Here is a 14,224-nt window from a genome sequence, read left to right on the forward strand (position 1 = left end):
ACAGCCTTAATTGAAATACTAAGGGTACGAGAGTAGAAGGTTTGATGTAAAGTGAAAATGAACAAAAGAGGTGGTATTTATAAGAGTTCAATTATGTTTCGCATCCAGGGACAACTGACCAGTATCTGACATGAATTTAATGCCATTATGACATGAATAACGAGACGTTTCGGATGTTTTGTCGTTTCTGTCACGACGTATTAAAGTAGTAATCGGAAGCTCATGTCGTTTATCGTCATTTACTCTCCGAGAAATGAGAGGATTATCTATATACGGGTAAAACTGGGGTCATGGTATACTCCGATCCCCGACATGATAAGCCAAGCTCGAGACATGATAACAAGGGGCCGAAATTAAGGCAAAGGTCTCATCGATCCGGAGTCCGGGGGCATGACGCACACTCTCGAGAATATCGGGCTCATGGTTCGGTCCTAGCCTTGAATGACTTCAAAGAACATTGTCAATTAATCAAGTACGACCAACAGAAGTCCGTGATGTCCGTCTGACCGACCGTATATCACGGCAGGGATCTCAAAATGTATCGATAGAAAACCGTCAATCAGTTAATCAAAGGATTTTTTACCTTTTATAGAGTTGTACCTAGTGTGGGACTCCCCTACTATATAAAAGGGGTCTGATGATTCAGAACGCACATTGTGACACACATTCCAAAGCAATATATCATTATTTTCTCTATTATTAGCTCTTTCTCTTGTTCATCAGTGCTACCCATAGTGAGCCCGGATCGAGGATAAGTATTTTATTAAGGCTGAAACTATCCTACTCGTGTGGTTTGAATCTATTTTTATCTTTGTCTGTTCAATATTGACTTTGTAAGCACGTGATTTTTGCCCTATATGAGAATTACTCCCAAAAAAAAATGATTTTTTCTTTGGTGTGCAATTTTGTGATATTTTGAATAATTATTTGTATTTGTCTGTGCGTGTTTATTTGCTAAATTAATAAAATACAAAATATGTCGCATTTTGCATATAGGATTTAATTCCACAATTGTTAATAATTAGATGTGTTTTACAAAAATTTAAAAATTACGAAAATAGGCATCGTTTGCATTTTTAGCATTTAATGTTCAAATATACAATTTTATGCTTAATTATTATTTAATTCTGCGTTAATTGATATTGGGAGTTAATTTGCGCTTTTATGACTTAATTTAGTCCTTAATAATAGTTTAAGTATTTTTATAATTTAGTTTTAGAAAATAAAAGAAGAAAAGAGAGCGAAAATATAAAGAAAGTCGGAATTGGGCCTCTTCTTCAATTTCAAGCTATAGGCCCAAAAAATGGCCCAATCTTCCCTACGACCCAGTCCATTTCGAACTGGGTCGACCCAGTCCATAACCCAAAAGACCCAAACCCCTTTTGTCTTACATTTTACAACACAAAACAAAAGAAAAAAAGAAGAAAAAACCCTAAAAACTAAGGAAAAGCCATCCGCCCCCTCCCCTTGTCTTCTTCTTCTCCATCTCCAAAATAGTGAGCTGCCATGGCTACCCAGCAGCCACCCCCCTTCGTCGAACACCACCCAAGCACCGTCCAAACACCACCAAACGACACAACCTCTTTCGCGACCCCAACCCCAATCATGCCGGAAAAACCCTCGACCAACGAAGGAGAAACCCCATCGTTGCGGCTTCCTTTCCTCCGACCAGCTGTTCCTGTTCCGAGCACGTCGAGCTGCTGCCATGGTCGACCAGCTGCTCCTGTTCCGAACACGTCAACTGCTACCCGCGACGAGCTGCGACGAGCAGCCATGAGTGTTCAGCTGCGAAGAGCTGCGACGGGCAGCCATGAACGTTCAGTTGCGACGAGCTGCGACGAGTAGCCATGAGCGTTCAGCTGCGACGAGCTGCGACGGGCAGCCATGAGCGTTCAGCTGCGACGAGCTGCGACGAGCAGCCATAAGCGTTCAGCTGCGACGAGACTGCTCCAAACGGATGATGATTGCTCCAGCTTCGGCGTAGACTTGGATACCATTGCACCACCTCAATATCGAGCAGCTGTCCGTCGACCTCCCCGTCGACTTGGTTGCCGCTGCTTCTCCTTTTCCTCCAGTGATGCTGCGTCGAACCCCCATTGTTACTGTTGCGACGTTGCTTCAGTCAAGTTCTTAAAGTCGTTTGTTCGTCGTTAAGTTCGTTGTTGAGTCCGGGCAGATTTATTCCCATTATTGAGGGTTATCGAAACAGTCCATACAATTGAATTCGTCGTTGTTCATCTCCGGTTAGTAGATTTTTGAGTTTTATTTTGTCCGTATTTTGTTTTGATATTTTCGAATCTAAAATCGGCAAATGTTTGTTTTGTTCATGTTTATGTTTAGATATTTGATTTTTGGTCTTGTTCATGTTCATGTATTTTTGTTGAATTAATTTTCAGATTTCAAATGGAAGTTAATTAGTTATTTTTCATGTTTATTTTATGTTTGTATTGTTGTTTAAGTGAACGTTTATTATTGTTTAAGTGAATATTTGTTAGTTTGATGTTTGTTAGATTCAAATTGAAATTTAATTAACTATTTCTTCAATTTGTTTCATGTGTTTATGTATTGTTAGAAATTGTTAATATTGTTAAGTTCAAGTTTAAGTTCATAATTGTTTCTTCGTCGATCTTGTTATTTGTCTAAAGAATTTAGTTGTGTTAGAGAAATATGTTGGTTTAATCGTTTAATCCGTCATGTTTGTTGTCTTAAAATAGATTCATTCATGTTCATACTTTGTTTGGATGATCTTGAATCCGAATTTTGTATAGTTTGATTTCTTGTTTACCATTTATGATTATTGCTTGAATTGTTCTCATAATCTTGTTTAAAGTTTAATATAAGAATTGTTTGTTGTAATGTTGTTAGAGTTGATTTTAAGTTCAATATGATTGAATTTAGAAATCTTCATACTTTGTTTGTTGTTGTTGTTGAATCCGAAAATAGGATTGTTTGTTGCTAAAATATTGTTCAATCAAATTTTAGTTGTTCTTTGTTGTTCAATTCGTGTTCATGTGATTTATTGTTGAAATGTTGTTAAAATCGTGTTCATGTGATATTGTTGTTATGATGTTCATCCATGTTCATATTGTTGTTTGAACATTGTTAGAAATTGATCATATTGTCTATATTTTGGTTAAGTTTGATTAATTGATGTGTTATAGCTGATGGGTAGTTTGGTAAATTTGTAGTACGTTCAGGGGTAGTTTGGTAATTTCAGTAAGGTCGGAGGGGGTAGTTTAGGAATTGTACATTTTGAAATTGTTTATTTGAAGCATGGGGGACAAAATGAAATGGGGTGGGTTGTGATATGATTATTTAATATAAAGGGGGGACAAGATTTGAATTAAAGGGGAATCTTGCATTATTTTAAATAAAGCATGGGGGACAAAATATAATGGGGTGGTGTGATATGTTTATTTAATGTAATGAGGATGAGTGGGAAGATAATGGGTTTGGTAGAGAAAATGGGTTGATTTTAATTGATTAAAAGATTTATGGGTTGGGGGATATATAGAGAGGTCTTGAATCAGATTTAAAAAAAGAGGAGATTGAAGAGAAAAAAATTCCGAAAAAAAAAATACTAAGATTTTAGAAAAACAAAAGAAAAACATTCTGGAAATTCAAAAGAAGAAGAATATACACCTGATATATAGTCCAAATATTCTGAGATACGGATTGAGAAATTAAGGGTTAAACACTAACTAGTCTTTCAAAAAATCTGAAAAAGTTTCCCTTTGCTTCTGTCCGTTGGTTGTTGTTGTTTCCGGATTTTGTCTTGATTTTAAAATCTGTCACTAAGTTTCTCGTCGCTGGTTGTTACTAGTTGCTGGGATTGCTGTTGTTGTATGCTACTGAATTTCTGCTGATCTCTCACTTTTCTTTTGCTTCCAATATCAGGTACACAACTGACACGCTGATTATTGTAAACTGAAACAGGAAGCATGAATACAAAAAAATGAAGAATTGAAGTTCTAAATTTATTTTGAATTATATTCTTAATTTTATTTGTATATATAAATTATTTAGCTTGCAAAAAATCGGAATCATGTAGCTATTTAATGTATATATAGTGGAACATCCAACGATAGCTTAACGGATGAACTATCTATATATTGCTTAAAAATAAATAAATGGTGTAGTAACTCCGTCTAAGTTAAAAATCAAACGAATAGACCATTTCGGAACTTGTAAGAAAATTGTTTAGTTAAATAATATTGGTTAATTCCAGCATGTAATTGTTTTAGGATTAAAATTAGATTGCCAAGTAAATAAATAAATGGTGTAGTAACTCTGTCTAAGTTAAAAATCAAACGAATAGACCATTTCGGAACTTGTAAGAAAATTGTTTAGTTAAATAATATTGGTTAATTCCAGCATGTAATTATTTTAGGATTAAAATTAGATTGCCAAGTTTTTTTTCTTAATTTGACAAACTGAGAACATGCCTAGAATAATATAATTAGGTAGTACTACGTGAGCCTGTGCCCGTATTGGAAACAGATTGCTTTGCTTGTATCATTTTTTTTAGAATTTACGAATCATATTCGAAACTCAACTATAACAACTCAAGCATGTAAATAAATTAAGACCTTTTCTCTTTCATTTTCATAGAGACAATTTTAATAGAAAATGTAGGCACTTTAGGATTATCCTGATAAAAATAAATGAGATGAGCCTCGCCAAATAAAACGCACAAATTGAGGGGCCCTCGATAAATGTTTAATTAAAATTACTTAGACTTCGAGATGAGCCGTTTAGCAAAATTCCACGGCCTTACCCAGAAATAATAATACGATAATTGCTTCAGGCGTGCATTTTAATAATCTTACCTTCTTAAATTCGGGTGTGCATTTATGTGACCCAAATCCAAATCTCAACGGAGTCGGAATGTATTAACAACCATGGGCGCATTGATTGTGACATGGTTCGAAATGCATTTTTACAATGTTGCAATTCCATAAAAAATAAATAATAATAAAAGCGGTTTTAAACTTAATGAAAGCACATAAGTAATAACATGTAATAAATCAGATATCTAGCCATTATAACAATTTAAGCGACCCTGCTAGAACCACGGGATTCGAGGGTGCCTAACACCTTCCCTCGGGTCAACAGAATTCCTTACTTAGAATTTCTGGTTCGCAGACTTCATTTGGAAAGTCGAATATTTTCCTCGATTTGGGATTCAAGATAAACCGGTGACTTGGGACACCAAAAGCCAAACCTTTCCCAAGTGGCGACTCTGAATTAAATAAATAATCCCATTTCGAATATTGTCACTTAAATTGGAAAAACTCCCTCGCGCATTCAACCCTTCGGGGCGGGCGCGTTAAAAGGAGGTGTGACAGCTCTGGCGACTCTGTTGGGGAGAAACCCAGAACCACTGGTTCAGGGTTCAAGAATTCGAGCTTAGAATAATTGTTATATTTGGCTTTATCATCTGATCTTTATTACATGTTTTGGCATAACGTGCTAAATGTTGTCTTTTACCGCTTTGATATTATCTGAACTGTATATAAACTGTGCCGAAACCCCTCTCTTCTTACCTCCGGGGAGAAGCTCGCTGGTCGAGACTCCCCATTCTGTTAGTGTCAATACCTGAAATATGAAAGAGGCCGGACAAGTTACAAAGCCGGACGATCTCGCGGGTCCCCGGTACGTAGCCCCCTCCTCGGCTCGAGTTGTCCGCTCGAGTACACAGTCTAGAACATATACCCAGGTTATAAACCTAGTATAACGAAACCTCATGCCGGATCCCTAGTAGGAACGCTTATTTGCATCATGTCGCATTTGACGTAGGGGACTCAACACAGGGGTTGGGTCCGTCTAGGACAGGCAACCTGAAATGAAAATACCATCCTGCTACATCCCGTTTGTTGGCACATTTATCTGCTTCAGATCTGCGTGCTGACCGGTTTCTAAAAAAAAAATCAAAAAAAAAAAAGGGAAAGAGAAAATAGCAGCGTAGGGAGATAATTACTTATTTTGGAAAAGATAAAACCAATGTCCTAGTAGTGTCAAAACCTCACCGGAATTTTCTAAAAGAAAACAAAGTGAAAACAAAATTTGTCTTTTAGTTTGATTTATATATAAAAAAAAAAATCGAATTTTTCTTTTTTTTAAAAAAAAGGGTGAAAAGAAGTTTAAAATTCATAAATATTTCTTTTTTTAAAAAAAAACGATTAATAAATAAAAAAAAATTCAGAATTTTTTTTTCCTTTAAAAGATTGTAGTCAGAAGGAGTTTAGTTTATTTGTACTCTACGCCTGATTGACCGAACTACGCCGATTTGATTCTCACAGGGTGTGAGATACGTAGGCAACCCTCATCGGGTCCAACCTTCCCTTTTTCAGAAATAGCCAAAATGTCAAAATTTTTTGGTGATGCTGTTTTGTCAAGAATAGCCGAATATTCCCGAAAGGGACGCCAGAAGGCTGACTTTGCACAAACAACAATTTTTTTTGTCATTTTGAACTTTGACCAATTTGCTCGACAGCCTTGGAATCCTCGTCCCCGAGGCTTTGTGAGGCCATGTTCCCAATGTCGTGTCACCATTCTAAAAAAAAATCAAGTGATGTTTTTGTTGTCAAAAACAGCCGAATGTTCCCGAAAGGGACGGCGGAAGGCTGACATTGCATAAAAGGTCATCTTTGGTCATCGTATTTATTTTTGACCGGTTGATCCTCGCAGCCTTAAAATCTTCGTTCCCGAAGTACTAAAAGGCCGCATTTGAAAACCGAGTCCATTATTTTGAAAACAAAATCTTTTTTTTTTAAAAAAAAAAAAAAAATAGATAGTTTTTTTTTTGAGTCGAATAAAAGTTTTTCGTTGGAGTTTTTCGTTGGCATAATCACCTTAATAAAATGTGCAGGATGAGCACAATGCAAAATGAATACTTTTTGATAATGACTAAAATCCCTGTCAAGTTACGGCTATGGTGGAATGATCTAGGTCTTGAAGGACAAGATGAAGTCAAGAAATATCTGAAAGGTCTCACGGGTTTACTGGAAATCCAGCCTCGGGGAGATATCATAAGAGCTTTGGTCACTTACTGGGACCCAGCGCACAATGTTTTCCACTTCTCCGATTTTGAACTCACCCCAACTATGGAGGAAATGGCTGGGTACATCGGAAATGCTGAACTTCCATTAAGGCAAAAATACCTGGTCGCCCCAAGAGCTGTCACGGTGCATCGATTTCTAGACTCACTAAAAATACCCAGGACGGTCCATAACCCAGATTTGACTGCCGGTTTCTGTAATCCATGCTTCATATACGACAGGTATGGTCATGTAAGAGGATTCAACAATCCGATTAACAAGCTATGCAGCAAAGGAAGTCGTCAGAAGTGGGATAAGCACAGACGGGTGGCTTTCATGATAACATTTTTGGGCCTTCTGGTATTTCCGAGGAAAGATGGGAATATTGATCTGAAAATATCCGGGGTCGTCAGTACTTTGCTCACTCAAAATGACAGTACTCTCGCGCCTATGGTGGTATCCGATATCTTTCGAGCTCTCACAGCCTGCAAAGCCGGAGGGAATTTCTTCGAAGGTTGTAACTTGCTGCTACAAATATGGATGACTGAACATCTCTGCCATCGTTCCGAATTTTTGAGCCATGTTTCTTCGGAGAAGACTTGCATAGAAGAGTTTTACACGAGAACCAAAGAGATCAGTCTACCCAAAGGAGTTATGGCATGGACTTCATTCTTTCAAGCTCTTACTGCCAGCCAAATACAGTGGACACTGGGATGGTTGCCTGTTGATGAGATCATGTATATGCCAGCAACTAGAACTCATTTCCTACTGATGGGACTTAAGAGCATTCAACCTAACGCGCCCTGCCGAGTCTTGAGACAACTCGGAAGATATCAGATAGTGCCACACGAGGAAGATCTTAGTGCTCAAACAATTGAGATAAGCCTTGACGGACAATTTCCTGAAGCAAAAATCCGCCAGATATGGAATGAATGTCAATATTTGAAAGCAGATACTTGTGTGCAGGATCGGGCCAAAAGTGAGATGGCGCCAGGTTACCTTGCATGGTACAGAAGAGAACTCGAACACGAAAGGCCAGCTAAAAGACCCCACATCTTAAATTTCGCCGAGTCATCGGAAAAGCAGTGGGATTGGTTGGCAAAAGAAAGAGGTTATCGTACCGAAATCAGCAAGTTGAAGCAACAAGTGGAAGGTCTAAAATATGAGCACAACGTGCAAGTTGCTACCGATCTGGGAGAAAAGAACAGGTTGGCTCAGGAAAACGAGATGCTCAAGGCCCGGATAAAAAAATGAGGTTAGATGCTGATAACCAACAAAGGAGCCGGTCGGATGAACGATTAATAAAAGCTTTAAGGACGGAAATTGGGGAGCGCCGGACTGAGTCAGAAAATACCATAGCGGGGCTCGAGGCACGCTGGGCAAGAAGGACAGAAAAACGTAATCGGCACTTACAGCAGTTGGAAAGGGATCACGAGCGAACCATTGCCAATTTGAAGGAAAAGGTGGACAGAGCGTTTGAGCAAACCCGAACCCTAGGAGTTGAAAATAGACATTGCCGCAAGCTTTTAGCCCAGATGGAAGTAGAAATTCGGCAGTGGAAAAATCAATGCCTCCAGGATTCTCGGGTTATGACAGCCCGTAATGATCAAATAGAGCACTTACTCAAAGAGAAGAGGCGAACCAGGGATAAGATCAGGACCATTGCCCATGCCATCATCAGAAGATGTCTACGGTGTGAAAACATGACCACCATTACCGTTCTCTCCGCAGTGATGGTGTATGTCAAGCAAACCATGCATGAGCTGGAACAACTTGAAAGGGATCTCACACCTAAGACCGCGGCGAGGCCGAACGATGCCCCGCGGGCACCAATTCTCGAAATCTTGATGTATTCATAGGTCGAGTCTGTATCTTAGCCTCTTCTGTCCGTCTTTTCGCATCAGGGTGCATTAGTTTGTTTGAGTCTGCATTTGTTTTCAAGGTTTGTTTATTTTCCCCTTTTTCAAATGTTGGTTGTAATAGATTGCTTCAAGTAATAAAATGTATGCTTCTTTTACACTCCTCTATTCCGAACTACGCAAGATCTGATTCACGCGGCATCGTGATACGTAGGCAATCCTCATCGGATCCGGTCACTTTTTTAACTACAAATAATAAAATAAAATAAAAAAAAAGCAAAGAAAGAAAAATGGTGATAAATAAAAGAAAAGCCTAAGGAGAAGCCGGAATGACACATGTCTTTGTTGCAAGCATGTAGAAACTCCCCTGACTGTATAGGTGCATCACACCCCAATGTGAGATTACCTGTCTGTTATTTGTTTTACACTAACCGTCATGTTTGCTGATAAGTTCAGGTTCCTAGAAAAGTGGTTTGGTTTTGTGGTAATCTGGCCTCTCATACATACTTCACGAGATCAAAAGGAAACGTTCAACCACCCTTCGCTAAATCAAGAGGAATTACTCATACATATTTCACAAGGTCGAAGGGAAGTGTCGAAATGTCTTCAGAAATTCCTCTGCCAACGATTCCTATTTCGGAGGAAAGTTCAATCTCAGTCATCCCAACTTCTGAGTCATCAACTGTCGAGGAAAATAGGATTCTGCGGCTCCGCATGATGGAAATGTGGGACGCCTGGTCCAATGGAAAAGAGCCACCAAGTGCGATCCCTGGATTCCCTGAGCTTTTTCCTAGGGCAAGTGGGACCTCCAACATCCCCACCAATTATCCAAATACCCCATTGGGATTTCCTACCATCTCAACCTACTTTACTGGAACACCTTCTGAGTCTCGCCCCCAGGTGTTAGCTTCCGGAGCGGTTTCAAACATATTCACTGCTCCACCTTGTTCATCCACGGCACAACCTGTCTTACCCAGGCCTAACTTCGATTCATCATCCTTCACATTTCAAGCACCACCTCTTCCATTGGAACCTAGTCAGTTCACTACCAATGCTTACCCTCAGCCGTCTCGGTACGAGTTTATCGCAGGACAGGAGAAAGCCGAGAAAATGCCTGAACAAGAGGAAATGACCAGAAAAATGAGAAGCATGGAGCAAACTCTCAAAAATATACAGAGTCTGAGCGGGCAAAAAAGCGTATCTTACGCTGACTTGTGCATGTTCCCACACGTACATCTGCCCTCGGGTTTCAAAACCCCAAAGTTTGAGAAATATGATGGGCATGGGGACCCCATAGCCCACCTCAAAAGGTACTGCAACCAGTTGCGGGGAGCGGGCGGAAAAGAAGAACTTCTTATGGCTTACTTTGGAGAAACTTTGACTGGTATTGCTTCTGAATGGTATACGGATCAGGAAGTATCTCGTTGGCACATTTGGGACGACTTGGCTAGGGATTTTGTCAGGCAGTTTCAATATAACATCGACATTGCCCCCGACAGGAATTCATTGTCAAATCTAAAGAAGAAGCCTTCGGAGAGCTTCCGAGAATATGCTGTCAAATGGCGCGAACAAGCATCCAGAGTCAAACCTCTCATAGATGAAACAGAAATGGTCAGCGTTTTCCTTCAAGCTCAAGAGGCTGATTATTATCAAAACATGATGTCTGCAATGGGAAAGCCGTTTGCTGAAGCCATCAAAATCGGTGAAATGGTGGAAAATGGTTTAAAAACAGGGCGAATCTTGAGTCAGTCTGCTATAAGGGCCACCTCCCAAGCAATCCAAGGCGGGTCTGGAGGAGGAGCAAACCGAAAGAAGAAAGGAAGAAGCAACAATGGCAACTTCGAGTGTAAGAAAACCCCATCCGTCCAGATTTCATTTCTCTGAAAGACCCCCGCAACACTACTACCCCCATCAAGATGCGGCCTATGCTATGAACCTTCAGCCCTACACAGTAATGAATGCACAACCATATATTAGGCCACAACAACAATTTTACCAAAAACGAGCTCAATTTCCAAGAAATCAACCTCCTCACCGAGCAGCCATGAGTGTTCAGCTGCGACGAGCTGCGACGGGCAGCCATGAGCGTTCAGCTGCGACGAGCTGCGACGGGCAGCCATGAGCGTTCAGCTGCGACGAGCTGCGACGAGCAGCCATAAGCGTTCAGCTGCGACGAGACTGCTCCAAACGGATGATGATTGCTCCAGCTTCGGCGTAGACTTGGATACCATTGCACCACCTCAATATCGAGCAGCTGTCCGTCGACCTCCCCGTCGACTTGGTCGCCGCTGCTTCTCCTTTTCCTCCAGTGATGCTGCGTCGAACCCCCATTGTTACTGTTGCGACGTTGCTTCAGTCAAGTTCTTAAAGTCGTTTGTTCGTCGTTAAGTTCGTTGTTGAGTCCGGGCAGATTTATTCCCATTATTGAGGGTTATCGAAACAGTCCATACAATCGAATTCGTCGCTGTTCATCTCCGGTTAGTAGATTTTTGAGTTTTATTTTGTCCGTATTTTGTTTTGATTTTTTCGAATCTAAAATCGGCAAATGTTTGTTTTGTTCATGTTTATGTTTAGATATTTGATTTTTGGTCTTGTTCATGTTCATGTATTTTTGTTGAATTAATTTTCAGATTTCAAATGGAAGTTAATTAGTTATTTTTCATGTTTATTTCATGTTTGTATTGTTGTTTAAGTGAACGTTTATTATTGTTTAAGTGAATATTTGTTAGTTTGATGTTTGTTAGATTCAAATTGAAATTTAATTAACTATTTCTTCAATTTGTTTCATGTGTTTATGTATTGTTAGAAATTGTTAATATTGTTAAGTTCAAGTTTAAGTTCATAATTGTTTCTTCGTCGATCTTGTTATTTGTCTAAAGAATTTAGTTGTGTTAGAGAAATATGTTGGTTTAATCGTTTAATCCGTCATGTTTGTTGTCTTAAAATAGATTCATTCATGTTCATACTTTGTTTGGATGATCTTGAATCCGAATTTTGTATAGTTTGATTTCTTGTTTACCATTTATGATTATTGCTTGAATTGTTCTCATAATCTTGTTTAAAGTTTAATATAAGAATTGTTTGTTGTAATGTTGTTAGAGTTGATTTTAAGTTCAATATGATTGAATTTAGAAATCTTCATACTTTGTTTGTTGTTGTTGTTGAATCCGAAAATAGGATTGTTTGTTGCTAAAATATTGTTCAATCAAATTTTAGTTGTTCTTTGTTGTTCAATTCGTGTTCATGTGATTTATTGTTGAAATGTTGTTAAAATCGTGTTCATGTGATATTGTTGTTATGATGTTCATCCATGTTCATATTGTTGTTTGAACATTGTTAGAAATTGATCATATTGTCTATATTTTGGTTAAGTTTGATTAATTGATGTGTTATAGCTGATGGGTAGTTTGGTAAATTTGTAGTACGTTCAGGGGTAGTTTGGTAATTTCAGTAAGGTCGGAGGGGGTAGTTTAGGAATTGTACATTTTGAAATTGTTTATTTGAAGCATGGGGGACAAAATGAAATGGGGTGGGTTGTGATATGATTATTTAATATAAAGGGGGGACAAGATTTGAATTAAAGGGGAATCTTGCATTATTTTAAATAAAGCATGGGGGACAAAATATAATGGGGTGGTGTGATATGTTTATTTAATGTAATGGGGATGAGTGGGAAGATAATGGGTTTGGTAGAGAAAATGGGTTGATTTTAATTGATTAAAAGATTTATGGGTTGGGGGATATATAGAGAGGTCTTGAATCAGATTTAAAAAAAGAGGAGATTGAAGAGAAAAAAATTCCGAAAAAAAAAATACTAAGATTTTAGAAAAACAAAAGAAAAACATTCTGGAAATTCAAAAGAAGAAGAATATACACCTGATATATAGTCCAAATATTCTGAGATACGGATTGAGAAATTAAGGGTTAAACACTAACTAGTCTTTCAAAAAATCTGAAAAAGTTTCCCTTTGCTTCTGTCCGTTGGTTGTTGTTGTTTCCGGATTTTGTCTTGATTTTAAAATCTGTCACTAAGTTTCTCATCGCTGGTTGTTACTAGTTGCTGGGATTGCTGTTGTTGTATGCTACTGAATTTCTGCTGATCTCTCACTTTTCTTTTGCTTCCAATATCAGGTACACAACTGACACTCTGATTATTGTAAACTGAAACAGGAAGCATGAATACAAAAAAATGAAGAATTGAAGTTCTAAATTTATTTTGAATTATATTCTTAATTTTATTTGTATATATATATATATATTATTTAGCTTGCAAACAATCGGAATCATGTAGCTATTTAATGTATATATAGTGGAACATCCAACGATAGCTTAACAGATGAACTATCTATATATTGCTTAAAAATAAATAAATGGTGTAGTAACTCCGTCTAAGTTAAAAATCAAACGAATAGACCATTTCGGAACTTGTAAGAAAATTGTTTAGTTAAATAATATTGGTTAATTCCAGCATGTAATTGTTTTAGGATTAAAATTAGATTGCCAAGTAAATAAATAAATGGTGTAGTAACTCTGTCTAAGTTAAAAATCAAACGAATAGACCATTTCGGAACTTGTAAGAAAATTGTTTAGTTAAATAATATTGGTTAATTCCAGCATGTAATTATTTTAGGATTAAAATTAGATTGCCAAGTTTTTTTTCTTAATTTGACAAACTGAGAACATGCCTAGTATAATATAATTAGGTAGTACTACGTGAGCCTGTGCCCGTATTGGCAACAGACTGCTTTGCTTGTATCATTTTTTTTAGAATTTACGAATCATATTCGAAACTCAACTATAACAACTCAAGCATGTAAATAAATTAAGACCTTTTCTCTTTCATTTTCGTAGAGACAATTTTAATAGAAAATGTAGGCACTTTAGGATTATCCTGATAAAAATAAATGAGATGAGCCTCGCCAAATAAAACACACAAATTGAGGGGCCCTCGATAAATGTTTAATTAAAATTACTTAGACTTCGGGATGAGCCGTTTAGCAAAATTCCACGGCCTTACCCAGAAATAATAATACGATAATTGCTTCAGGCGTGCATTTTAATAATCTTACCTTCTTAAATTCGGGTGCGCATTTATGTGACCCAAATCCAAATCTCAACGGAGTCGGAATGTATTAACAACCATGGGCGCATTGATTGTGACATGGTTCGAAATGCATTTTTACAATGTTGCAATTCCATAAAAAATAAATAATAATAAAAGCGGTTTTAAACTTAATGAAAGCACATAAGTAATAACATGTAATAAATCAGATATCTAGCCATTATAACAATTTAAGCGACCCTGCTAGAACCACGGGATTCGAG

This window comes from Nicotiana tabacum, chromosome 22, assembly GCF_000715075.1.
Source record: "Nicotiana tabacum cultivar K326 chromosome 22, ASM71507v2, whole genome shotgun sequence".
In the NCBI taxonomy this organism is placed as follows: domain Eukaryota; kingdom Viridiplantae; phylum Streptophyta; class Magnoliopsida; order Solanales; family Solanaceae; genus Nicotiana; species Nicotiana tabacum.